The following is a 27096-nucleotide window of genomic DNA, read 5'->3' on the forward strand; positions in this document are numbered from 1 at the left end:
CAGCCTACCAGGAACATCTCTTACAAAGGCCTGTGAAACGCACTTTCTTTGAAGGCCTGATCTGGCTGAAGTAAAACTTCTGCTCTGCGTGTGCTACATTGCCCTAGTGCTGAAAGTTACACTGTGCAGGCTTCTATCCAAAGGGCGAGTTCGGCCCCAAAGCATCTTGCTTCCAGCTCTTTGGGAAGCTAAGAAACAACTCGCTCTGCACAGTGCTCTTACAGCCTACCGGAACATCACTTACAAAAGGCATGTGAAAGGCAGTTTCCTTGCAGGTCTGATCTGGCTGAAGTAGAACTTCGGCTCTGCGTGTGCTACATTGCCCTAGAGCTGAAAGGCACAACGTGCAGGCTTCTTTCCAAAGGGCGAGTTGGGCCCCAATGCGTCTTGCTTCCAGCTCTTTGGGAAGCTAAGAAACAACTCGCTCTGCACAGTGCTCTTACAGCCTACCGGGAACATCTCTTACAAAACCTGTGAAACGCAGTTTCTTTGCAGGCCTGATCTGGCTGAAGTAGAACTTCTGCTCTGCGTGTGCTACATTGCCCTAGAGCTGAAAGGCACAACGTGCAGGCTTCTTTCCAAAGGGCGAGTTGGGCCCCAAAGCATCTTGCTTCCAGCTCTTTGGGAAGCTAAGAAACAACTCGCTCTGCACAGTGCTCTTACAGCCTACCGGAACATCACTTACAAAATTCAGGTGAAAGGCAGTTTCCTTGCAGGCCTGATCTGGCTAAAGTAGAACTTCGGCTCTGCGTGTGCTACATTGCCCTAGAGCTGAAAGGCACAACGTGCAGGCTTCTTTCCAAAGTGCGAGTTGGGCCCCAATGCGTCTTGCTTCCAGCTCTTTGGGAAGCTAAGAAACAACTCGCTCTGCACAGTGCTCTTACAGCCTACCGGGAACATCTCTTACATAGGCCTGTGAAACGCAGTTTCTTTGCAGGCCTGATGTGGCTGAAGTAGAACTTCTGCTCTGGGTGTGCTACATTGACCTAGAGCTGAAAGGCACAACGTGCAGGCTTCTTTCCAAAGGGCGAGTTGGGCCCCAAAGCATCTTGCTTCCAGCTCTTTGGGAAGCTAAGAAACAACTCGCTCTGCACAGTGCTCTTACAGCCTACCGGGAACATCTCTTACAAAGGCCTGTGAAACGCAGTTTCTTTGCAGGCCTGATCTGGCTGAAGTAGAACTTCTGCTCTGGGTGTGCTACATTGCCCTAGAGCTGAAAGGCACAACGTGCAGGCTTCTTTCCAAAGGGCGAGTTGGGCCCCAAAGCATCTTGCTTCCAGCTCTTTGGGAAGCTAAGAAACAACTCGCTCTGCACAGTGCTCTTACAGCCTACCGGGAACATCTCTTACAAAGGCGTATGAAACGGAGTTTCTTTGCAGGCCTGATCTGGCTGAAGTAGAACTTCTGCTCTGGGTGTTCTACATGGCCCTAGAGCTGAAAGGCACAACGTGCAGGCTTCTTTCCAAAGGGCGAGTTGGGCCCCAAAGCATCTTGCTTCCAGCTCTTTGGGAAGCTAAGAAACAACTCGCTCTGCACAGTGCTCTTACAGCCTATCGGAACATCACTTACAAAGGCATCTGAAAGTCAGTTTCCTTGCAGGCCTAATCTGGCTGAAGTAGAACTTCGGCTCTGCGTGTGCTACATGGCCCTAGAGCTGAAAGGCACAACGTGCAGGCTTCTTTCCAAAGGGCGAGTTAGGCCCCAAAGCATCTTGCTTCCAGCTCTTTGGGAAGCTAAGAAACAACTCGCTCTGCACAGTGCTCTTACAGCCTACCGGAACATCACTTACTAAGGCCTGTGAAATGCAGTTTCTTTGCAGGCCTGATCTGGCTGAAGTAGAACTTCTGCTCTGGGTCTGCTACATTGCCCTACAGCCGAAAGGCACAACGTGCAGGCTTCTTTCCAAGGGCGAGTTGGGCCCCAAAGCATCTTGCTTCCAGCTCTTTGGGAAGCTAAGAAACAACTCGCTCTGCACAGTGCTCTTACAGCCTACCGGGAACATCTCTTACAAAGGCCTGTGAAACGCAGTTTCTTTGCAGGCCTGATCTGGCTGAACTAGAACTTCTGCTCTGCGTGTGCTACATTGCCCTAGTGCGGAAAGGCACAACGTGCAGGCTTCTTTCCAAAGGGCGAGTTGGGCCCCAATGAATCTTGCTTCCAGCTCTATGGGAAGCTAAGAAACAACTCGCTCTGCACAGTGCTCTTACAGCCTACCGGGAACATCTCTTACAAAGGCCTGTGAAACGGAGTTTCTTTGCAGGCCTGATCTGGCTGAAGTAGAACTTCTGCTCTGCGTGTGCTACATTGCCCTAGAGCTGAAAGGCACAATGTGCAGGCTTCGTTCCAAAGGGCGAGTTAGGCCCCAAAGCGTCTTGCTTCCAGCTCTTTGGGAAGCTAAGAAACAACTCGCTCTGCACAGTGCTCTTACAGCCTACCGGCAACATCTCTTACAAAGGCCTGTGAAACGCAGTTTCTTTGCAGGCCTGATCTGGCTGAAGTAGAACTTCTGCTCTGGGTATGCTACACGGCCCTAGAGATGAAAGACACAACGTGCAGGCTTCTTTCCAAATGGCGAGTTGGGCCCCAATGCATCTTGCTTCCAGCTCTTTGGGAAGCTAAGAAAGAACTCGCTCTGCACAGTGCTCTTACAGCCTACCGGGAACATCTCTTACAAAGGCCTGTGAAACGCAGTTTCATTGCAGGCCTGATCTGGCTGAAGTAGAACTTCTGCTCTGCGTGTGCTACATTGCCCTAGAGCGGAAAGGCACAACGTGCAGGCTTCTTTCCCCAGGGCGAGTTGGGCCCCAATGAATCTTGCTTCCAGCTCTTTGGGAAGCTAAGAAACAACTCGCTCTGCACAGTGCTCTTACAGCCTCCCGGGAACATCTCTTACAAAGGCCTGTGAAACGCACTTTCTTTGAAGGCCTGATCTGGCTGAAGTAAAACTTCTGCTCTGCGTGTGCTACATTGCCCTAGTGCTGAAAGGTACACTGTGCAGGCTTCTATCCAAAGGGCGAGTTCGGCCCCAAAGCATCTTGCTTCCAGCTCTTTGGGAAGCTAAGAAACAACTCGCTCTGCACAGTGCTCTTACAGCCTACCGGAACATCACTTACAAAAGGCATGTGAAAGGCAGTTTCCTTGCAGGTCTGATCTGGCTGAAGTAGAACTTCGGCTCTGCGTGTGCTACATTGCCCTAGAGCTGAAAGGCACAACGTGCAGGCTTCTTTCCAAAGGGCGAGTTGGGCCCCAATGCGTCTTGCTTCCAGCTCTTTGGGAAGCTAAGAAACAACTCGCTCTGCACAGTGCTCTTACAGCCTACCGGGAACATCTCTTACAAAACCTGTGAAACGCAGTTTCTTTGCAGGCCTGATCTGGCTGAAGTAGAACTTCTGCTCTGCGTGTGCTACATTGCCCTAGAGCTGAAAGGCACAACGTGCAGGCTTCTTTCCAAAGGGCGAGTTGGGCCCCAAAGCATCTTGCTTCCAGCTCTTTGGGAAGCTAAGAAACAACTCGCTCTGCACAGTGCTCTTACAGCCTACCGGAACATCACTTACAAAATTCAGGTGAAAGGCAGTTTCCTTGCAGGCCTGATCTGGCTAAAGTAGAACTTCGGCTCTGCGTGTGCTACATTGCCCTAGAGCTGAAAGGCACAACGTGCAGGCTTCTTTCCAAAGTGCGAGTTGGGCCCCAATGCGTCTTGCTTCCAGCTCTTTGGGAAGCTAAGAAACAACTCGCTCTGCACAGTGCTCTTACAGCCTACCGGGAACATCTCTTACATAGGCCTGTGAAACGCAGTTTCTTTGCAGGCCTGATCTGGCTGAAGTAGAACTTCTGCTCTGGGTGTGCTACATTGACCTAGAGCTGAAAGGCACAACGTGCAGGCTTCTTTCCAAAGGGCGAGTTGGGCCCCAAAGCATCTTGCTTCCAGCTCTTTGGGAAGCTAAGAAACAACTCGCTCTGCACAGTGCTCTTACAGCCTACCGGGAACATCTCTTACAAAGGCCTGTGAAACGAAGTTTCTTTGCAGGCCTGATCTGGCTGAAGTAGAACTTCTGCTCTGGGTGTGCTACATTGCCCTAGAGCTGAAAGGCACAACGTGCAGGCTTCTTTCCAAAGGGCGAGTTGGGCCCCAAGCATCTTGCTTCCAGCTCTTTGGGAAGCTAAGAAACAACTCGCTCTGCACAGTGCTCTTACAGCCTACCGGGAACATCTCTTACAAAGGCCTATGAAACGGAGTTTCTTTGCAGGCCTGATCTGGCTGAAGTAGAACTTCTGCTCTGGGTGTTCTACATGGCCCTAGAGCTGAAAGGCACAACGTGCAGGCTTCTTTCCAAAGGGCGAGTTGGGCCCCAAAGCATCTTGCTTCCAGCTCTTTGGGAAGCTAAGAAACAACTCGCTCTGCACAGTGCTCTTACAGCCTATCGGAACATCACTTACAAAGGCATCTGAAAGTCAGTTTCCTTGCAGGCCTAATCTGGCTGAAGTAGAACTTCGGCTCTGCGTGTGCTACATGGCCCTAGAGCTGAAAGGCACAACGTGCAGGCTTCTTTCCAAAGGGCGAGTTAGGCCCCAAAGCATCTTGCTTCCAGCTCTTTGGGAAGCTAAGAAACAACTCGCTCTGCACAGTGCTCTTACAGCCTACCGGAACATCACTTACTAAGGCCTGTGAAATGCAGTTTCTTTGCAGGCCTGATCTGGCTGAAGTAGAACTTCTGCTCTGGGTCTGCTACATTGCCCTACAGCCGAAAGGCACAACGTGCAGGCTTCTTTCCAAGGGCGAGTTGGGCCCCAAAGCATCTTGCTTCCAGCTCTTTGGGAAGCTAAGAAACAACTCGCTCTGCACAGTGCTCTTACAGCCTACCGGGAACATCTCTTACAAAGGCCTGTGAAACGCAGTTTCTTTGCAGGCCTGATCTGGCTGAACTAGAACTTCTGCTCTGCGTGTGCTACATTGCCCTAGTGCGGAAAGGCACAACGTGCAGGCTTCTTTCCAAAGGGCGAGTTGGGCCCCAATGAATCTTGCTTCCAGCTCTATGGGAAGCTAAGAAACAACTCGCTCTGCACAGTGCTCTTACAGCCTACCGGGAACATCTCTTACAAAGGCCTGTGAAACGGAGTTTCTTTGCAGGCCTGATCTGGCTGAAGTAGAACTTCTGCTCTGCGTGTGCTACATTGCCCTAGAGCTGAAAGGCACAATGTGCAGGCTTCGTTCCAAAGGGCGAGTTAGGCCCCAAAGCGTCTTGCTTCCAGCTCTTTGGGAAGCTAAGAAACAACTCGCTCTGCACAGTGCTCTTACAGCCTACCGGCAACATCTCTTACAAAGGCCTGTGAAACGCAGTTTCTTTGCAGGCCTGATCTGGCTGAAGTAGAACTTCTGCTCTGGGTATGCTACACGGCCCTAGAGATGAAAGACACAACGTGCAGGCTTCTTTCCAAATGGCGAGTTGGGCCCCAATGCATCTTGCTTCCAGCTCTTTGGGAAGCTAAGAAAGAACTCGCTCTGCACAGTGCTCTTACAGCCTACCGGGAACATCTCTTACAAAGGCCTGTGAAACGCAGTTTCATTGCAGGCCTGATCTGGCTGAAGTAGAACTTCTGCTCTGCGTGTGCTACATTGCCCTAGAGCCGAAAGGCACAACGTGCAGTCTCCATTCCAAAGGGCGAATTGGGCCCCAAAGCATCTTGCTTCCAGCTCTTTGGGAAGCTAAGAAACAACTCGCTCTGCACAGTGCTCTTACAGCCTACCGGGAACATCTCTTACAAAGGCCTTTGAAACGCAGTTTCTTTGCAGGCCTGATCTGGCTGAAGTAGAACTTCTGCTCTGCGTGTTCTACATTGACCTAGAGCTGAAAGGCACAACGTGCAGGCTTCTTTCCAAAGGGCGAGTTGGGCCCCAAAGCATCTTGCTTCCAGCTCTTTGGGAAGCTAAGAAACAACTCGCTCTGCACAGTGCTCTTACAGCCTACCGGAACATCACTTACAAAGGCATGTGAAAGGCAGTTTAATTGCAGGCCTGATCTGGCTGAAGTAGAACTTCGGCTCTGCGTGTGCTACATTGCCCTAGAGCTGAAAGGCACAACGTGCAGGCTTGTATCCAAAGGGCGAGATGGGTCCCAAAGCATCTTGCTTCCAGCTCTTTGGGAAGCTAAGAAACAACTCGCTCTGCACAGTGCTCTTACAGCCTACCGGAACACGACTTACAAAGGCCTGTGAAAAGCAGTTTCTTTGCAGGCCTGATCTGGCTGAAGTAGAACTTCTGCTCTGGGTGTGCTACATTGCCCTAGAGCCGAAAGGCACAACGTGCAGGCTTCTTTCCAAGGGCGAGTTGGGCCCGAAAGCATCTTGCTTCCAGCTCTTTGGGAAGCTAAGAAACAACTCGCTCTGCACAGTGCTCTTACAGCCTACCGGGAACATCTCTTACAAAGGCCTGTGAAACGCAGTTTCTTTGCAGGCCTGATCTGGCTGAAGTAGAACTTCTGCTCTGCGTGTGCTACATTGCCCTTGAGCCGAAAGGCACAACGTACAGGCTTCTTTCCAAAGGGCGAGTTGGGCCCCAATGAATCTTTCTTCCAGCTCTTTGGGAAGCTAAGAAACAACTCGCTCTGCACAGTGCTCTTACAGCCTACCGGGAACATCTCTTACAAAGGCCTGTGAAACGCAGTTTCTTTGAAGGTCTGATCTGGCTGAAGTAGAACTTCTGCTCTGCGTGTGCTACTTTGCCCTAGTGCTGAAAGGCACAACGTGCAGGCTTCTATCCAAAGGGCGAGTTGGGCCCCAAAGCATCTTGCTTCCAGCTCTTTGGGAAGCTAAGAAAGAACTCGCTCTGCACAGTGCTCTTACAGCCTACCGGGAACATCTCTTACAAAGGCCTGTGAAATGCAGTTTCTTTGCAGGCCTGATCTGGCTGAAGTAGAACTTCTGCTCTGCGTGTGCTACATTGCCCTAGAGCTGAAAGGCACAACGTGCAGGCTTCTTTCCAAAAGGCGAGTTGGGCCCCAAAGCATCTTGCTTCCAGCTCTTTGGGAAGCTAAGAAACAGCTCGCTCTGCACAGTGCTCTTACAGTCTACTGGGAACATTTCTTACAAAGGCCTGTGAAACGCAGTTTCTTTGCAGGCCTGATCTGGCTGAAGTAGAACTTCTGCTCTGCGTGTGCTACATTGACCTAGAGCTGACAGGCACAACGTGCAGGCTTCTTTCCAAAGGGCGAGTTGGGCCCCAAAGCATCTTGCTTCCAGCTCTTTGGGAAGCTAAGAAACAACTCGCTCTGCACAGTGCTCTTACAGCCTACCGGAACATCACTTACAAAGGCATGTGAAAGGCAGTTTCCTTGCAGGCCTGATCTGGCTGAAGTAGAACTTCGGCTCTGCGTGTGCTACATTGCCCTAGAGCTGAAAGGCACAACGTGCAGGCTTGTATCCAAAGGGCGAGTTGGGTCCCAAAGCATCTTGCTTCCAGCTCTTTGGGAAGCTAAGAAACAACTCGCTCTGCACAGTGCTCTTACAGCCTACCAGTAACATCTCTTACAAAGGCCTGTGAAACGCAGTTTCTTTGCAGGCATGATCTGGCTGAAGTAGAACTTCTGCTCTGCGTGTGCTACATTGCCCTAGTGCGGAAAGGCACAACGTGCAGGCTTCTTTCCAAAGGGCGAGTTGGGCCCCAATGAATCTTGCTTCCAGCTCTTTGGGAAGCTAATAAACAACTCGCTCTGCACAGTGCTCTTACAGCCTACCGGGAACATCTCTTACAAAGGCCTGTGAAACGGAGTTTCTTTGCAGGCCTGATCTGGCTGAAGTAGAACTTCTGCTCTGCGTGTGCTACATTGCCCTAGAGCTGAAAGGCACAACGTGCAGGCTTCGTTCCAAAGGGCGAGTTAGGCCCCAAAGCGTCTTGCTTCCAGCTCTTTGGGAAGCTAAGAAACAACTCGCTCTGCACAGTGCTCTTACAACCTACCGGCAACATCTCTTACAAAGGCCTGTGAAACGGAGTTTCTTTGCAGGCCTGATCTGGCTGAAGTAGAACTTCTGCTCTGGGTGTGCTACATTGCCCTAGAGCTGAAAGGCACAACGTGCAGGCTTCTTTCCAAAGGGCGAGTTATGCCCCAAAGCATCTTGATTCCAGCTCTTTGGGAAGCTAAGAAACAACTCGCTCTGCACAGTGCTCTTACAGCCTACCGGGAACATCTCTTACAAAGGCCTGTGAAACGCAGTTTCTTTGCAGGCCTGATGTGGCTGAAGTAGAACTTCTGCTCTGCGTGTGCTACATTGACCTAGAGCTGAAAGTCACAACGTGCAGGCTTCTTTCCAAAGGGCGAGTTGGGCCCCAAAGCATCTTGCTTCCAGCTCTTTGGGAAGCTAAGAAACAACTCGCTCTGCACAGTGTTCTTACAGGGTACCGGCAACATCTCTTACAAAGGCCTGTGAAACGCAGTTTCTTTGCAGGCCTGATCTGGCTGAAGTAGAACTTCTGCTCTGGGCGTGCTACACGGCCCTAGAGCTGAAAGCCACAACGTGAAGGCTTCTTTACAAAGGGCGAGTTGGGCCAAAAAGCATCTTGCTTCCAGCTCTTTGGGATGCTAAGAAACAACTCGCTCTGCACAGTGCTCTTACAGCCTACCGGGAACATCTCTTACAAAGGCCTGTGAAACGCAGTTTCTTTGCAGGCCTGATCTGGCTGAAGTAGAACTTCTGCTCTGCGTGTGCTACATTGACCTAGAGCTGAAAGGCACAACGTGCAGGCTTCTTTCCAAAGGGCGAGTTTGGCCCCAAAGCATCTTGCTTCCAGCTCTTTGGGAAGCTAAGAAACAACTCGCTCTGCACAGTGCTCTTACAGCCTACCGGAACATCACTTACAAAGGCATGTGAAAGGCAGTTTCCTTGCAGGCCTGACCTGGCTGAAGTAGAACTTCGGCTCTGAGTGTGGTACACGGCCCTAGAGCTGAAAGGCACAACGTGCAGGCTTCTTTCCAAAGGGCGAGTTGGGCAACAAAGCATCTTGCTTCCAGCTCTTTGGGAAGCTAAGAAACAACTCGCTCTGCACAGTGCTCTTACAGCCTACCGGGAACATCTCTTACAAAGGCCTGTGAAACGCAGTTTCTTTGCAGGCCTGATCTGGCTGAAGTAGAACTTCTGCTCTGGGTGTGCTACCTTGCCCTAGAGCTGAAAGGCACAACGTGCAGGCTTCGTTCCAAAAGGCGAGTTGGGCCCCAAAGCATCTTGCTTCCAGCTCTTTGGGAAGCTAAGAAACAACTCGCTCTGCACAGTGCTCTTACAGCCTACCGGAACATCACTTACAAAGGCATGTGAAAGGCAGTTTCCGTGCAGGCCTGATCTGGCTGAAGTAGAACTTCGGCTCTGCGTGTGCTACATTGCCCTAGAGCTGAAAGGCACAACGTGCAGGCTTGTGTCCAAAGGGCGAGTTGGGCCCCAAAGCATCTTGCTTCCAGCTCTTTGGGAAGCTAAGAAACAACTCGCTCTGCACAGTGCTCTTACAGCCTACCGGGAACATCTCTTACAAAGGCCTGTGAAACGCAGTTTCTTTGCAGGCCTGATCTGGCTGAAGTAGAACTTCTGCTCTGCGTGTGCTACATTGCCCTAGAGCGGAAAGGCACAACGTGCAGGCTTCTTTCCAAAGGGCGAGTTGGGCCCCAATGAATCTTGCTTCCAGCTCTTTGGGAAGCTAAGAAACAACTCTCTCTGCACAGTGCTCTTACAGCCTACCGGGAACATCTCTTACAAAGGCCTGTGAAACGCAGTTTCTTTGAAGGCCTGATCTGGCTGAAGAACTTCTGCTCTGCGTGTGCTACATTGCCCTAGAGCTGAAAGCCACAACGTGCAGGCTTCTTTCCAAAGGGCGAGTTGGGCCCCAATGAATCTTGCTTCCAGCTCTATGGGAAGCTAAGAAACAACTCGCTCTGCACAGTGCTCTTACAGCCTACCGGGAACATCTCTTACAAAGGCCTGTGAAACGGAGTTTCTTTGCAGGCCTGATCTGGCTGAAGTAGAACTTCTGCTCTGCGTGTGCTACATTGCCCTAGAGCTGAAAGGCACAATGTGCAGGCTTCGTTCCAAAGGGCGAGTTAGGCCCCAAAGCGTCTTGCTTCCAGCTCTTTCGGAAGCTAAGAAACAACTCGCTCTGCACAGTGCTCTTACAGCCTACCGGCAACATCTCTTACAAAGGCCTGTGAAACGCAGTTTCTTTGCAGGCCTGATCTGGCTGAAGTAGAACTTCTGCTCTGGGTATGCTACACGGCCCTAGAGATGAAAGGCACAACGTGCAGGCTTCTTTCCAAAGGGCGAGTTGGGACCCAATGCATCTTGCTTCCAGCTCTTTGGGAAGCTAAGAAAGAACTCGCTCTGCACAGTGCTCTTACAGCCTACCGGGAACATCTCTTACAAAGGCCTGTGAAACGCAGTTTCATTGCAGGCCTGATCTGGCTGAAGTAGAACTTCTGCTCTGCGTGTGCTACATTGCCCTAGAGCTGAAAGGCACAACGTGCAGTCTCCATTCCAAAGGGCGAATTGGGCCCCAAAGCATCTTGCTTCTAGCTCTTTGGGAAGCTAAGAAACAACTCGCTCTGCACAGTGCTCTTACAGCCTACCGGGAACATCTCTTACAAAGGCCTTTGAAACGCAGTTTCTTTGCAGGCCTGATCTGGCTGAAGTAGAACTTCTGCTCTGCGTGTTCTACATTGACCTAGAGCTGAAAGGCACAACGTGCAGGCTTCTTTCCAAAGGGCGAGTTGGGCCCCAAAGCATCTTGCTTCCAGCTCTTTGGGAAGCTAAGAAACAACTCGCTCTGCACAGTGCTCTTACAGCCTACCGGAACATCACTTACAAAGGCATGTGAAAGGCAGTTTAATTGCAGGCCTGATCTGGCTGAAGTAGAACTTCGGCTCTGCGTGTGCTACATTGCCCTAGAGCTGAAAGGCACAACGTGCAGGCTTGTATCCAAAGGGCGAGATGGGTCCCAAAGCATCTTGCTTCCAGCTCTTTGGGAAGCTAAGAAACAACTCGCTCTGCACAGTGCTCTTACAGCCTACCGGAACACGACTTACAAAGGCCTGTGAAAAGCAGTTTCTTTGCAGGCCTGATCTGGCTGAAGTAGAACTTCTGCTCTGGGTGTGCTACATTGCCCTAGAGCCGAAAGGCACAACGTGCAGGCTTCTTTCCAAGGGCGAGTTGGGCCCGAAAGCATCTTGCTTCCAGCTCTTTGGGAAGCTAAGAAACAACTCGCTCTGCACAGTGCTCTTACAGCCTACCGGGAACATCTCTTACAAAGGCCTGTGAAACGCAGTTTCTTTGCAGGCCTGATCTGGCTGAAGTAGAACTTCTGCTCTGCGTGTGCTACATTGCCCTTGAGCCGAAAGGCACAACGTACAGGCTTCTTTCCAAAGGGCGAGTTGGGCCCCAATGAATCTTTCTTCCAGCTCTTTGGGAAGCTAAGAAACAACTCGCTCTGCACAGTGCTCTTACAGCCTACCGGGAACATCTCTTACAAAGGCCTGTGAAACGCAGTTTCTTTGAAGGTCTGATCTGGCTGAAGTAGAACTTCTGCTCTGCGTGTGCTACTTTGCCCTAGTGCTGAAAGGCACAACGTGCAGGCTTCTATCCAAAGGGCGAGTTGGGCCCCAAAGCATCTTGCTTCCAGCTCTTTGGGAAGCTAAGAAAGAACTCGCTCTGCACAGTGCTCTTACAGCCTACCGGGAACATCTCTTACAAAGGCCTGTGAAATGCAGTTTCTTTGCAGGCCTGATCTGGCTGAAGTAGAACTTCTGCTCTGCGTGTGCTACATTGCCCTAGAGCTGAAAGGCACAACGTGCAGGCTTCTTTCCAAAAGGCGAGTTGGGCCCCAAATTATCTTGCTTCCAGCTCTTTGGGAAGCTAAGAAACAGCTCGCTCTGCACAGTGCTCTTACAGTCTACTGGGAACATTTCTTACAAAGGCCTGTGAAACGCAGTTTCTTTGCAGGCCTGATCTGGCTGAAGTAGAACTTCTGCTCTGCGTGTGCTACATTGACCTAGAGCTGACAGGCACAACGTGCAGGCTTCTTTCCAAAGGGCGAGTTGGGCCCCAAAGCATCTTGCTTCCAGCTCTTTGGGAAGCTAAGAAACAACTCGCTCTGCACAGTGCTCTTACAGCCTACCGGAACATCACTTACAAAGGCATGTGAAAGGCAGTTTCCTTGCAGGCCTGATCTGGCTGAAGTAGAACTTCGGCTCTGCGTGTGCTACATTGCCCTAGAGCTGAAAGGCACAACGTGCAGGCTTGTATCCAAAGGGCGAGTTGGGTCCCAAAGCATCTTGCTTCCAGCTCTTTGGGAAGCTAAGAAACAACTCGCTCTGCACAGTGCTCTTACAGCCTACCAGTAACATCTCTTACAAAGGCCTGTGAAACGCAGTTTCTTTGCAGGCATGATCTGGCTGAAGTAGAACTTCTGCTCTGCGTGTGCTACATTGCCCTAGTGCGGAAAGGCACAACGTGCAGGCTTCTTTCCAAAGGGCGAGTTGGGCCCCAATGAATCTTGCTTCCAGCTCTTTGGGAAGCTAATAAACAACTCGCTCTGCACAGTGCTCTTACAGCCTACCGGGAACATCTCTTACAAAGGCCTGTGAAACGGAGTTTCTTTGCAGGCCTGATCTGGCTGAAGTAGAACTTCTGCTCTGCGTGTGCTACATTGCCCTAGAGCTGAAAGGCACAACGTGCAGGCTTCGTTCCAAAGGGCGAGTTAGGCCCCAAAGCGTCTTGCTTCCAGCTCTTTGGGAAGCTAAGAAACAACTCGCTCTGCACAGTGCTCTTACAACCTACCGGCAACATCTCTTACAAAGGCCTGTGAAACGGAGTTTCTTTGCAGGCCTGATCTGGCTGAAGTAGAACTTCTGCTCTGGGTGTGCTACATTGCCCTAGAGCTGAAAGGCACAACGTGCAGGCTTCTTTCCAAAGGGCGAGTTATGCCCCAAAGCATCTTGATTCCAGCTCTTTGGGAAGCTAAGAAACAACTCGCTCTGCACAGTGCTCTTACAGCCTACCGGGAACATCTCTTACAAAGGCCTGTGAAACGCAGTTTCTTTGCAGGCCTGATGTGGCTGAAGTAGAACTTCTGCTCTGCGTGTGCTACATTGACCTAGAGCTGAAAGTCACAACGTGCAGGCTTCTTTCCAAAGGGCGAGTTGGGCCCCAAAGCATCTTGCTTCCAGCTCTTTGGGAAGCTAAGAAACAACTCGCTCTGCACAGTGTTCTTACAGCGTACCGGCAACATCTCTTACAAAGGCCTGTGAAACGCAGTTTCTTTGCAGGCCTGATCTGGCTGAAGTAGAACTTCTGCTCTGGGCGTGCTACACGGCCCTAGAGCTGAAAGCCACAACGTGAAGGCTTCTTTACAAAGGGCGAGTTGGGCCAAAAAGCATCTTGCTTCCAGCTCTTTGGGATGCTAAGAAACAACTCGCTCTGCACAGTGCTCTTACAGCCTACCGGGAACATCTCTTACAAAGGCCTGTGAAACGCAGTTTCTTTGCAGGCCTGATCTGGCTGAAGTAGAACTTCTGCTCTGCGTGTGCTACATTGACCTAGAGCTGAAAGGCACAACGTGCAGGCTTCTTTCCAAAGGGCGAGTTTGGCCCCAAAGCATCTTGCTTCCAGCTCTTTGGGAAGCTAAGAAACAACTCGCTCTGCACAGTGCTCTTACAGCCTACCGGAACATCACTTACAAAGGCATGTGAAAGGCAGTTTCCTTGCAGGCCTGACCTGGCTGAAGTAGAACTTCGGCTCTGAGTGTGGTACACGGCCCTAGAGCTGAAAGGCACAACGTGCAGGCTTCTTTCCAAAGGGCGAGTTGGGCAACAAAGCATCTTGCTTCCAGCTCTTTGGGAAGCTAAGAAACAACTCGCTCTGCACAGTGCTCTTACAGCCTACCGGGAACATCTCTTACAAAGGCCTGTGAAACGCAGTTTCTTTGCAGGCCTGATCTGGCTGAAGTAGAACTTCTGCTCTGGGTGTGCTACCTTGCCCTAGAGCTGAAAGGCACAACGTGCAGGCTTCGTTCCAAAAGGCGAGTTGGGCCCCAAAGCATCTTGCTTCCAGCTCTTTGGGAAGCTAAGAAACAACTCGCTCTGCACAGTGCTCTTACAGCCTACCGGAACATCACTTACAAAGGCATGTGAAAGGCAGTTTCCGTGCAGGCCTGATCTGGCTGAAGTAGAACTTCGGCTCTGCGTGTGCTACATTGCCCTAGAGCTGAAAGGCACAACGTGCAGGCTTGTGTCCAAAGGGCGAGTTGGGCCCCAAAGCATCTTGCTTCCAGCTCTTTGGGAAGCTAAGAAACAACTCGCTCTGCACAGTGCTCTTACAGCCTACCGGGAACATCTCTTACAAAGGCCTGTGAAACGCAGTTTCTTTGCAGGCCTGATCTGGCTGAAGTAGAACTTCTGCTCTGCGTGTGCTACATTGCCCTAGAGCGGAAAGGCACAACGTGCAGGCTTCTTTCCAAAGGGCGAGTTGGGCCCCAATGAATCTTGCTTCCAGCTCTTTGGGAAGCTAAGAAACAACTCTCTCTGCACAGTGCTCTTACAGCCTACCGGGAACATCTCTTACAAAGGCCTGTGAAACGCAGTTTCTTTGAAGGCCTGATCTGGCTGAAGAACTTCTGCTCTGCGTGTGCTACATTGCCCTAGAGCTGAAAGCCACAACGTGCAGGCTTCTTTCCAAAGGGCGAGTTGGGCCCCAATGAATCTTGCTTCCAGCTCTATGGGAAGCTAAGAAACAACTCGCTCTGCACAGTGCTCTTACAGCCTACCGGGAACATCTCTTACAAAGGCCTGTGAAACGGAGTTTCTTTGCAGGCCTGATCTGGCTGAAGTAGAACTTCTGCTCTGCGTGTGCTACATTGCCCTAGAGCTGAAAGGCACAATGTGCAGGCTTCGTTCCAAAGGGCGAGTTAGGCCCCAAAGCGTCTTGCTTCCAGCTCTTTCGGAAGCTAAGAAACAACTCGCTCTGCACAGTGCTCTTACAGCCTACCGGCAACATCTCTTACAAAGGCCTGTGAAACGCAGTTTCTTTGCAGGCCTGATCTGGCTGAAGTAGAACTTCTGCTCTGGGTATGCTACACGGCCCTAGAGATGAAAGGCACAACGTGCAGGCTTCTTTCCAAAGGGCGAGTTGGGACCCAATGCATCTTGCTTCCAGCTCTTTGGGAAGCTAAGAAAGAACTCGCTCTGCACAGTGCTCTTACAGCCTACCGGGAACATCTCTTACAAAGGCCTGTGAAACGCAGTTTCATTGCAGGCCTGATCTGGCTGAAGTAGAACTTCTGCTCTGCGTGTGCTACATTGCCCTAGAGCTGAAAGGCACAACGTGCAGTCTCCATTCCAAAGGGCGAATTGGGCCCCAAAGCATCTTGCTTCTAGCTCTTTGGGAAGCTAAGAAACAACTCGCTCTGCACAGTGCTCTTACAGCCTACCGGGAACATCTCTTACAAAGGCCTTTGAAACGCAGTTTCTTTGCAGGCCTGATCTGGCTGAAGTAGAACTTCTGCTCTGCGTGTTCTACATTGACCTAGAGCTGAAAGGCACAACGTGCAGGCTTCTTTCCAAAGGGCGAGTTGGGCCCCAAAGCATCTTGCTTCCAGCTCTTTGGGAAGCTAAGAAACAACTCGCTCTGCACAGTGCTCTTACAGCCTACCGGAACATCACTTACAAAGGCATGTGAAAGGCAGTTTAATTGCAGGCCTGATCTGGCTGAAGTAGAACTTCGGCTCTGCGTGTGCTACATTGCCCTAGAGCTGAAAGGCACAACGTGCAGGCTTGTATCCAAAGGGCGAGATGGGTCCCAAAGCATCTTGCTTCCAGCTCTTTGGGAAGCTAAGAAACAACTCGCTCTGCACAGTGCTCTTACAGCCTACCGGAACACGACTTACAAAGGCCTGTGAAAAGCAGTTTCTTTGCAGGCCTGATCTGGCTGAAGTAGAACTTCTGCTCTGGGTGTGCTACATTGCCCTAGAGCCGAAAGGCACAACGTGCAGGCTTCTTTCCAAGGGCGAGTTGGGCCCGAAAGCATCTTGCTTCCAGCTCTTTGGGAAGCTAAGAAACAACTCGCTCTGCACAGTGCTCTTACAGCCTACCGGGAACATCTCTTACAAAGGCCTGTGAAACGCAGTTTCTTTGCAGGCCTGATCTGGCTGAAGTAGAACTTCTGCTCTGCGTGTGCTACATTGCCCTTGAGCCGAAAGGCACAACGTACAGGCTTCTTTCCAAAGGGCGAGTTGGGCCCCAATGAATCTTTCTTCCAGCTCTTTGGGAAGCTAAGAAACAACTCGCTCTGCACAGTGCTCTTACAGCCTACCGGGAACATCTCTTACAAAGGCCTGTGAAACGCAGTTTCTTTGAAGGTCTGATCTGGCTGAAGTAGAACTTCTGCTCTGCGTGTGCTACTTTGCCCTAGTGCTGAAAGGCACAACGTGCAGGCTTCTATCCAAAGGGCGAGTTGGGCCCCAAAGCATCTTGCTTCCAGCTCTTTGGGAAGCTAAGAAAGAACTCGCTCTGCACAGTGCTCTTACAGCCTACCGGGAACATCTCTTACAAAGGCCTGTGAAATGCAGTTTCTTTGCAGGCCTGATCTGGCTGAAGTAGAACTTCTGCTCTGCGTGTGCTACATTGCCCTAGAGCTGAAAGGCACAACGTGCAGGCTTCTTTCCAAAAGGCGAGTTGGGCCCCAAATTATCTTGCTTCCAGCTCTTTGGGAAGCTAAGAAACAGCTCGCTCTGCACAGTGCTCTTACAGTCTACTGGGAACATTTCTTACAAAGGCCTGTGAAACGCAGTTTCTTTGCAGGCCTGATCTGGCTGAAGTAGAACTTCTGCTCTGCGTGTGCTACATTGACCTAGAGCTGACAGGCACAACGTGCAGGCTTCTTTCCAAAGGGCGAGTTGGGCCCCAAAGCATCTTGCTTCCAGCTCTTTGGGAAGCTAAGAAACAACTCGCTCTGCACAGTGCTCTTACAGCCTACCGGAACATCACTTACAAAGGCATGTGAAAGGCAGTTTCCTTGCAGGCCTGATCTGGCTGAAGTAGAACTTCGGCTCTGCGTGTGCTACATTGCCCTAGAGCTGAAAGGCACAACGTGCAGGCTTGTATCCAAAGGGCGAGTTGGGTCCCAAAGCATCTTGCTTCCAGCTCTTTGGGAAGCTAAGAAACAACTCGCTCTGCACAGTGCTCTTACAGCCTACCAGTAACATCTCTTACAAAGGCCTGTGAAACGCAGTTTCTTTGCAGGCATGATCTGGCTGAAGTAGAATTTCTGCTCTGCGTGTGCTACATTGCCCTAGTGCGGAAAGGCACAACGTGCAGGCTTCTTTCCAAAGGGCGAGTTGGGCCCCAATGAATCTTGCTTCCAGCTCTTTGGGAAGCTAATAAACAACTCGCTCTGCACAGTGCTCTTACAGCCTACCGGGAACATCTCTTACAAAGGCCTGTGAAACGGAGTTTCTTTGCAGGCCTGATCTGGCTGAAGTAGAACTTCTGCTCTGCGTGTGCTACATTGCCCTAGAGCTGAAAGGCACAACGTGCAGGCTTCGTTCCAAAGGGCGAGTTAGGCCCCAAAGCGTCTTGCTTCCAGCTCTTTGGGAAGCTAAGAAACAACTCGCTCTGCACAGTGCTCTTACAACCTACCGGCAACATCTCTTAAAAAGGCCTGTGAAACGGAGTTTCTTTGCAGGCCTGATCTGGCTGAAGTAGAACTTCTGCTCTGGGTGTGCTACATTGCCCTAGAGCTGAAAGGCACAACGTGCAGGCTTCTTTCCAAAGGGCGAGTTATGCCCCAAAGCATCTTGATTCCAGCTCTTTGGGAAGCTAAGAAACAACTCGCTCTGCACAGTGCTCTTACAGCCTACCGGGAACATCTCTTACAAAGGCCTGTGAAACGCAGTTTCTTTGCAGGCCTGATGTGGCTGAAGTAGAACTTCTGCTCTGCGTGTGCTACATTGACCTAGAGCTGAAAGTCACAACGTGCAGGCTTCTTTCCAAAGGGCGAGTTGGGCCCCAAAGCATCTTGCTTCCAGCTCTTTGGGAAGCTAAGAAACAACTCGCTCTGCACAGTGTTCTTACAGCGTACCGGCAACATCTCTTACAAAGGCCTGTGAAACGCAGTTTCTTTGCAGGCCTGATCTGGCTGAAGTAGAACTTCTGCTCTGGGCGTGCTACACGGCCCTAGAGCTGAAAGCCACAACGTGAAGGCTTCTTTACAAAGGGCGAGTTGGGCCAAAAAGCATCTTGCTTCCAGCTCTTTGGGATGCTAAGAAACAACTCGCTCTGCACAGTGCTCTTACAGCCTACCGGGAACATCTCTTACAAAGGCCTGTGAAACGCAGTTTCTTTGCAGGCCTGATCTGGCTGAAGTAGAACTTCTGCTCTGCGTGTGCTACATTGACCTAGAGCTGAAAGGCACAACGTGCAGGCTTCTTTCCAAAGGGCGAGTTTGGCCCCAAAGCATCTTGCTTCCAGCTCTTTGGGAAGCTAAGAAACAACTCGCTCTGCACAGTGCTCTTACAGCCTACCGGAACATCACTTACAAAGGCATGTGAAAGGCAGTTTCCTTGCAGGCCTGACCTGGCTGAAGTAGAACTTCGGCTCTGAGTGTGGTACACGGCCCTAGAGCTGAAAGGCACAACGTGCAGGCTTCTTTCCAAAGGGCGAGTTGGGCAACAAAGCATCTTGCTTCCAGCTCTTTGGGAAGCTAAGAAACAACTCGCTCTGCACAGTGCTCTTACAGCCTACCGGGAACATCTCTTACAAAGGCCTGTGAAACGCAGTTTCTTTGCAGGCCTGATCTGGCTGAAGTAGAACTTCTGCTCTGGGTGTGCTACCTTGCCCTAGAGCTGAAAGGCACAACGTGCAGGCTTCGTTCCAAACGGCGAGTTGGGCCCCAAAGCATCTTGCTTCCAGCTCTTTGGGAAGCTAAGAAACAACTCGCTCTGCACAGTGCTCTTACAGCCTACCGGAACATCACTTACAAAGGCATGTGAAAGGCAGTTTCCGTGCAGGCCTGATCTGGCTGAAGTAGAACTTCGGCTCTGCGTGTGCTACATTGCCCTAGAGCTGAAAGGCACAACGTGCGGGCTTGTGTCCAAAGGGCGAGTTGGGCCCCAAAGCATCTTGCTTCCAGCTCTTTGGGAAGCTAAGAAACAACTCGCTCTGCACAGTGCTCTTACAGCCTACCGGGAACATCTCTTACAAAGGCCTGTGAAACGCAGTTTCTTTGCAGGCCTGATCTGGCTGAAGTAGAACTTCTGCTCTGCGTGTGCTACATTGCCCTAGAGCGGAAAGGCACAACGTGCAGGCTTCTTTCCACAGGGCGAGTTGGGCCCCAATGAATCTTGCTTCCAGCTCTTTAGGAAGCTAAGAAACAACTCTCTATGCACAGTGCTCTTACAGCCTACCGGGAACATCTCTTACAAAGGCCTGTGAAACGCAGTTTCTTTGAAGGCCTGATCTGGCTGAAGAAGAACTTCTGCTCTGCGTGTGCTACATTGCCCTAGAGCTGAAAGCCACAACGTGCAGGCTTCTTTCCAAAGGGCGAGTTGGGCACCAAAGCATCTTGCTTCCAGCTCTTTGGGAAGCTAAGAAACAACTCGCTCTGCCCAGTGCTCTTACAGCCTACCGGGAACATCTCTTACAAAGGCCTGTGAAACGCAGTTTCTTTGCAGGCCTGGTCTGGCTGAAGTAGAACTTCTGCTCTGCGTGTGCTACATTGCCCTAGAGCTGAAAGGCACAACGTGCAGGCTTCTTTCCAAAGGGCGAGTTAGGCCCCAAAGCATCTTGCTTCCAGCTCTTTGGGAAGCTAAGAAACAACTCGCTCTGCACAGTGCTCTTACAGCCTACCGGAACATCACTTACTAAGGCCTGTGAAATGCAGTTTCTTTGCAGGCCTGATCTGGCTGAAGTAGAACTTCTGCTCTGGGTCTGCTACATTGCCCTAGAGCCGAAAGGCACAACGTGCAGGCTTCTTTCCAAGGGCGAGTTGGGCCCCAAATCATCTTGCTTCCAGCTCTTTGGGAAGCTAAGAAACAACTCGCTCTGCACAGTGCTCTTACAGCCTACCGGGAACATCTCTTACAAAGGCCTGTGAAACGCAGTTTCTTTGCAGGCCTGATCTGGCTGAAGTAGAACTTCTGCTCTGCGTGTGCTACATTGCCCTAGTGCGGAAAGGCTCAACGTGCAGGCTTCTTTCCAAAGGGCGAGTTGGGCCCCAATGAATCTTGCTTCCAGCTCTTTGGGAAGCTAAGAAACAACTCGCTCTGCACAGTTTTCTTACAGCCTACCGGGAACATCTCTTACAAAGGCCTGTGAAACGGAGTTTCTTTGCAGGCCTGATCTGGCTGAAGTAGAACTTCTGCTCTGCGTGTGCTACATTGCCCTAGAGCTGAAAGGCACAACGTGCAGGCTTCGTTCCAAAGGGCGAGTTAGGCCCCAAAGCGTCTTGCTTCCAGCTCTTTGGGAAGCTAAGAAACAACTCGCTCTGCACAGTGCTCTTACAGCCTACCGGCAACATCTCTTACAAAGGCCTGTGAAACGGAGTTTCTTTGCAGGCCTGATCTGTCTGAAGTAGAACTTCTGCTCTGGGTGTGCTACATTGCCCTAGAGCTGAAAGGCACAACGTGCAGGCTTCTTTCCAAAGGGCGAGTTATGCCCCAAAGCATCTTGCTTCCAGCTCTTTGGGAAGCTAAGAAACAACTCGCTCTGCACAGTGCTCTTACAGCCTACCGGGAACATCTCTTACAAAGGCCTGTGAAACGCAGTTTCTTTGCAGGCCTGATCTGGCTGAAGTAGAACTTCTGCTCTGCGTGTGCTACATTGACCTAGAGCTGAAAGGCACAACGTGCAGGCTTCTTTCCAAAGGGCGAGTTGGGCCCCAAAGCGTCTTGCTTCCAGCTCTTTGGGAAGCTAAGAATCAACTCGCTCTGCACAGTGTTCTTACAGCGTACCGGCAACATCTCTTACAAAGGCCTGTGAAACGCAGTTTCTTTGCAGGCCTGATCTGGCTGAAGTAGAACTTCTGCTCTGGGTGTGCTACACGGCCCTAGAGCTGAAAGCCACAACGTGCAGGCTTCTTTCCAAAGGGCGAGTTGGGCCCCAATGCGTCTTGCTTCCAGCTCTTTGGGAAGCTAAGAAACAACTCGCTCTGCACAGTGCTTTTACAGCCTACCGGAACATCACTTACAAAGGCATGTGAAAGGCAGTTTCCTTGCAGGCCTGATCTGGCTGAAGTAGAACTTCGGCTCTGAGTGTGGTACACGGCCCTAGAGCTGAAAGGCACAACGTGCAGGCTTCTTTCCAAAGGGCGAGTTGGGCCAAAAAGCATCTTGCTTCCAGCTCTTTGGGAAGCTAAGAAACAACTCGCTCTGCACAGTGCTCTTACAGCCTACTGGCAACATCTCTTACAAAGGCCTGTGAAACGCAGTTTCTTTGCAGGCCTGATCTGGCTGAAGTAGAACTTCTGCTCTGGGTGTGCTACATTGCCCTAGAGCTGAAAGGCACAACGTGCAGGCTTCTTTCCAAAAGGCGAGTTGGGCCCCAAAGCATCTTGCTTCCAGCTCTTTGGGAAGCTAAGAAACAACTCGCTCTGCACAGTGCTCTTACAGCCTACCGGAACATCACTTACAAAGGCATGTGAAAGGCAGTTTCCGTGCAGGCCTGATCTGGCTGAAGTAGAACTTCGGCTCTGCGTGTGCTACATTGCCCTAGAGCTGAAAGGCACAACGTGCAGGCTTCTTTCCAAAGGGCGAGTTGGGCCCCAAAGCATCTTGCTTCCAGCTCTTTGGGAAGCTAAGAAACAACTCGCTCTGCACAGTGTTCTTACAGCGTACCGGCAACATCTCTTACAAAGGCCTGTGAAACGCAGTTTCTTTGCAGGCCTGGTCTGGCTGAAGTAGAACTTCTGCTCTGGGTGTGCTACACGGCCCTAGAGCTGAAAGCCACAACGTGAAGGCTTCTTTGCAAAGGGCGAGTTGGGCCAAAAATCGTCTTGCTTCCAGCTCTTTGGGATGCTAAGAAACAACTCGCTCTGCACAGTGCTCTTACAGCCTACCGGGAACATCTCTTACAAAGGCCTGTGAAACGCAGTTTCTTTGCAGGCCTGATCTGGCTAAGTAGAACTTCTGGTCTGCGTGTGCTACATTGACCTAGAGCTGAAAGGCACAACGTGCAGGCTTCTTTCCAAAGGGCGAGTTTGGCCCCAAAGCATCTTGCTTCCAGCTCTTTTGGAAGCTAAGAAACAACTCGCTCTGCACAGTGCTCTTACAGCCTACCGGAACATCACTTACAAAGGCATGTGAAAGGCAGTTTCCTTGCAGGCCTGATCTGGCTGAAGTAGAACTTCGGCTCTGAGTGTGGTACACGGCCCTAGAGCTGAAAGGCACAACGTGCAGGCTTCTTTCCAAAGGGCGAGGTGGGTCAAAAAGCATCTTGCTTCCAGCTCTTTGGGAAGCTAAGAAACAACTCGCTCTGCACAGTGCTCTTACAGCCTACCGGGAACATCTCTTACAAAGGCCTGTGAAACGCAGTTTCTTTGCAGGCCTGATCTGGCTGAAGTAGAACTTCTGCTCTGCGTGTGCTACATTGCCCTAGAGCGGAAAGGCACAACGTGCAGGCTTCTTTCCAAATGGCGAGTTGGGCCCCAATGAATCTTGTTTCCAGCTCTTTGGGAAGCTAAGAAACAACTCGCTCTGCACAGTGCTCTTACAGCCTACCAGGAACATCTCTTACAAAGGCCTGTGAAACGCAATTTCTTTGAAGGCCTGATCTGGCTTAGTAAAACTTCTGCTCTGCGTGTGCTACATTGCCCTAGTGCGGAAAGGCGCACTGGGCGGGCTTCTATCCAAAGGGCGAGTTTGGCCCCAAAGCATCTTGCTTCCAGCTCTTTGGGAAGCTAAGAAACAACTCGCTCTGCACAGTGCTCTTACAGCCTACCGGGAACATCTCTTACAAAGGCCTCTGAAACGCAGTTTCTTTGCAGGCCTGATCTGGCTGAAGTAGAACTTCTGCTCTGCGTGTGCTACATTGACCTAGAGCTGAAAGGCACAACGTGCAGGCTTCTTTCCAAAGGGCGAGTTGGGCTCCAAAGCATCTTGCTTCCAGCTCTTTGGGAAGCTAAGAAACAACTCGCTCTGCACAGTGCTCTTACAGCCTACCGGAACATCACTTACAAAAGGCATGTGAAAGGCAGTTTCCTTGCAGGCCTGATCTGGCTGAAGTAGAACTTCGGCTCTGCGTGTGCTACATTGCCCAGGAGCTGAAAGGCACAACGTGCAGGCTTCTTTCCAAAGGGCGAGTTGGGCCCCAATGCGTCTTGCTTCCAGCTCTTTGGGAAGCTAAGAAACAACTCGCTCTGCACAGTGCTTTTACAGCCTACCGGAACATCACTTACAAAGGCATGTGAAAGGCAGTTTCCTTGCAGGCCTGATCTGGCTGAAGTAGAACTTCGGCTCTGAGTGTGGTACACGGCCCTAGAGCTGAAAGGCACAACGTGCAGGCTTCTTTCCAAAGGGCGAGTTGGGCCAAAAAGCATCTTGCTTCCAGCTCTTTGGGAGCTAAGAAACAACTCGCTCTGCACAGTGCTCTTACAGCCTACCGGCAACATCTCTTACAAAGGCCTGTGAAACGCAGTTTCTTTGCAGGCCTGATCTGGCTGAAGTAGAACTTCTGCTCTGGGTGTGCTACATTGCCCTAGAGCTGAAAGGCACAACGTGCAGGCTTCTTTCCAAAAGGCGAGTTGGGCCCCAAAGCATCTTGCTTCCAGCTCTTTGGGAAGCTAAGAAACAACTCGCTCTGCACAGTGCTCTTACAGCCTACCGGAACATCACTTACAAAGGCATGTGAAAGGCAGTTTCCGTGCAGGCCTGATCTGGCTGAAGTAGAACTTCGGCTCTGCGTGTGCTACATTGCCCTAGAGCTGAAAGGCACAACGTGCAGGCTTCTTTCCAAAGGGCGAGTTGGGCCCCAAAGCATCTTGCTTCCAGCTCTTTGGGAAGCTAAGAAACAACTCGCTCTGCACAGTGTTCTTACAGCGTACCGGCAACATCTCTTACAAAGGCCTGTGAAACGCAGTTTCTTTGCAGGCCTGATCTGGCTGAAGTAGAACTTCTGCTCTGGGTGTGCTACACGGCCCTAGAGCTGAAAGCCACAACGTGAAGGCTTCTTTGCAAAGGGCGAGTTGGGCCAAAAATCATCTTGCTTCCAGCTCTTTGGGATGCTAAGAAACAACTCGCTCTGCACAGTGCTCTTACAGCCTACCGGGAAAATCTCTTACAAAGGCCTGTGAAACGCAGTTTCTTTGCAGGCCTGATCTGGCTGAAGTAGAACTTCTGGTCTGCGTGTGCTACATTGACCTAGAGCTGAAAGGCACAACGTGCAGGCTTCTTTCCAAAGGGCGAGTTTGGCCCCAAAGCATCTTGCTTCCAGCTCTTTTGGAAGCTAAGAAACAACTCGCTCTGCACAGTGCTCTTACAGCCTACCGGAACATCACTTACAAAGGCATGTGAAAGGCAGTTTCCTTGCAGGCCTGATCTGGCTGAAGTAGAACTTCGGCTCTGAGTGTGCTACACGGCCCTAGAGCTGAAAGGCACAACGTGCAGGCTTCTTTCCAAAGGGCGAGGTGGGTCAAAAAGCATCTTGCTTCCAGCTCTTTGGGAAGCTAAGAAACAACTCGCTCTGCACAGTGCTCTTACAGCCTACCGGAACATCACTTACAAAGGCCTGCGAAATGCAGTTTCTTTGCAGGCCTGATCTGGCTGAAGTAGAACTTCTGCTCTGCGTGTGCTACATTGCCCTAGAGCCGAAAGGCAAAACGTGCAGGCTTCTTCGCAAGGGCGAGTTGGGCCACAAAGCATCTTGCTTCCAGCTCTTTGGGAAGCTAAGAAACAACTCGCTCTGCACAGTGCTCTTACAGCCTACCGGGAACATCTCTTACAAAGGCCTGTGAAACGCAGTTTCTTTGCAGGCCTGATCTGGCTGAAGTAGAACTTCTGCTCTGCGTGTGCTACATTGCCCTAGAGCGGAAAGGCACAACGTGCAGGCTTCTTTCCAAATGGCGAGTTGGGCCCCAATGAATCTTGCTTCCAGCTCTTTGGGAAGCTAAGAAACAACTCGCTCTGCACAGTGCTCTTACAGCCTACCAGGAACATCTCTTACAAAGGCCTGTGAAACGCAATTTCTTTGAAGGCCTGATCTGGCTTAGTAAAACTTCTGCTCTGCGTGTGCTACATTGCCCTAGTGCGGAAAGGCGCACTGGGCGGGCTTCTATCCAAAGGGCGAGTTTGGCCCCAAAGCATCTTGCTTCCAGCTCTTTGGGAAGCTAAGAAACAACTCGCTCTGCACAGTGCTCTTACAGCCTACCGGGAACATCTCTTACAAAGGCCTCTGAAACGCAGTTTCTTTGCAGGCCTGATCTGGCTGAAGTAGAACTTCTGCTCTGCGTGTGCTACATTGACCTAGAGCTGAAAGGCACAACGTGCAGGCTTCTTTCCAAAGGGCGAGTTGGGCTCCAAAGCATCTTGCTTCCAGCTCTTTGGGAAGCTAAGAAACAACTCGCTCTGCACAGTGCTCTTACAGCCTACCGGAACATCACTTACAAAGGCATGTGAAAGGCAGTTTCCTTGCAGGCCTGATCTGGCTGAAGTAGAACTTCGGCTCTGAGTGTGGTACACGGCCCTAGAGCTGAAAGGCACAACGTGCAGGCTTCTTTCCAAAGGGTGAGTTGGGCCAAAAAGCATCTTGCTTCCAGCTCTTTGGGAAGCTAAGAAACAACTCGCTCTGCACAGTGCTCTCACAGCCTACTGGAACATCACTTACAAAGGCATGTGAAAGGCAGTTTCCTTGCAGGCCTGATCTGGCTGAAGTAGAACTTCGGCTCTGCGTGTGCTACATTGCCCTAGAGCTGAAAGGCACAACGTGCAGGCTTGTATCAAAAGGGCGAGTTGGGTCCCAAAGCATCTTGCTTCCAGCACTTTGGGAAGCTAAGAAACAACTCGCTCTGCACAGCGCTCTTACAGCCTACCGGGTACATCTCTTACAAAGGCCTGTGAAACGCTGTTTCTTTGCAGGCCTGATCTGGCTGAAGTAGAACTTCTGCTCTGCGTGTGCTACATTGCCCTAGAGCTGAAAGGAACAACGTGCAGGCTTCTTTCCAAAGGGCGAGTTGGCCCCAAAGCATCTTGCTTCCAGCTCTTTGGGAAGATAACAAAAAACTCGATCTCCACAGTGCTCTTACAGCCTACCGGAACATCACTTACAAAGGCCTGCGAAATGCAGTTTCTTTGCAGGCCTGATCTGGCTGAAGTAGAACTTCTGCTCTGCGTGTGCTACATTGCCCTAGAGCGGAAAGGCGCAACGTGCAGGCTTCTTTCCAAAGGGCGAGTTGGGCCCCAATGAATCTTGCTTCCAGCTCTTTGGGAAGCTAAGAAACAACTCGCTCTGCACAGTGCTCTTACAGCCTACCGGGAACATCTCTTACAAAGGCCTGTGAAACGCAATTTCTTTGAAGGCCTGATCTGGCTGAAGTAAAACTTCTGCTCTGCGTGTGCTACATTGCCCTAGTGCTGAAAGGCGCACTGTGCAGGCTTCTATCCAAAGGGCGAGTTTGGCCCCAAAGCATCTTGCTTCCAGCTCTTTGGGAAGCTAAGAAACAACTCGCTCTGCACAGTGCTCTTACAGCCTACCGGGAACATCTCTTACAAAGGCCTGTGAAACGCAGTTTCTTTGCAGGCCTGATCTGGCTGAAGTAGAACTTCTGCTCTGGGTGTGCTACACGGCCCTAGAGCTGAAGGGCACAACGTGAAGGCTTCTTTCCAAAGGGCGAGTTGGGCCCCAAAGCATCTTGCTTCCAGCTCTTTGGGAAGCTAAGAAACAACTCGCTCTGCACAGTGCTCTTACAGCCTACTGGAACATCACTTACAAAGGCATGTGAAAGGCAGTTTCCTTGCAGGCCTGATCTGGCTGAAGTAGAACTTCGGCTCTGCGTGTGCTACATTGCCCTAGAGCTGAAAGGCACAACGTGCAGGCTTGTATCAAAAGGGCGAGTTGGGTCCCAAAGCATCTTGCTTCCAGCTCTTTGGGA

Source organism: Equus caballus, chromosome 5, assembly GCF_041296265.1.
Source record: "Equus caballus isolate H_3958 breed thoroughbred chromosome 5, TB-T2T, whole genome shotgun sequence".
NCBI classification, from domain to species: domain Eukaryota; kingdom Metazoa; phylum Chordata; class Mammalia; order Perissodactyla; family Equidae; genus Equus; species Equus caballus.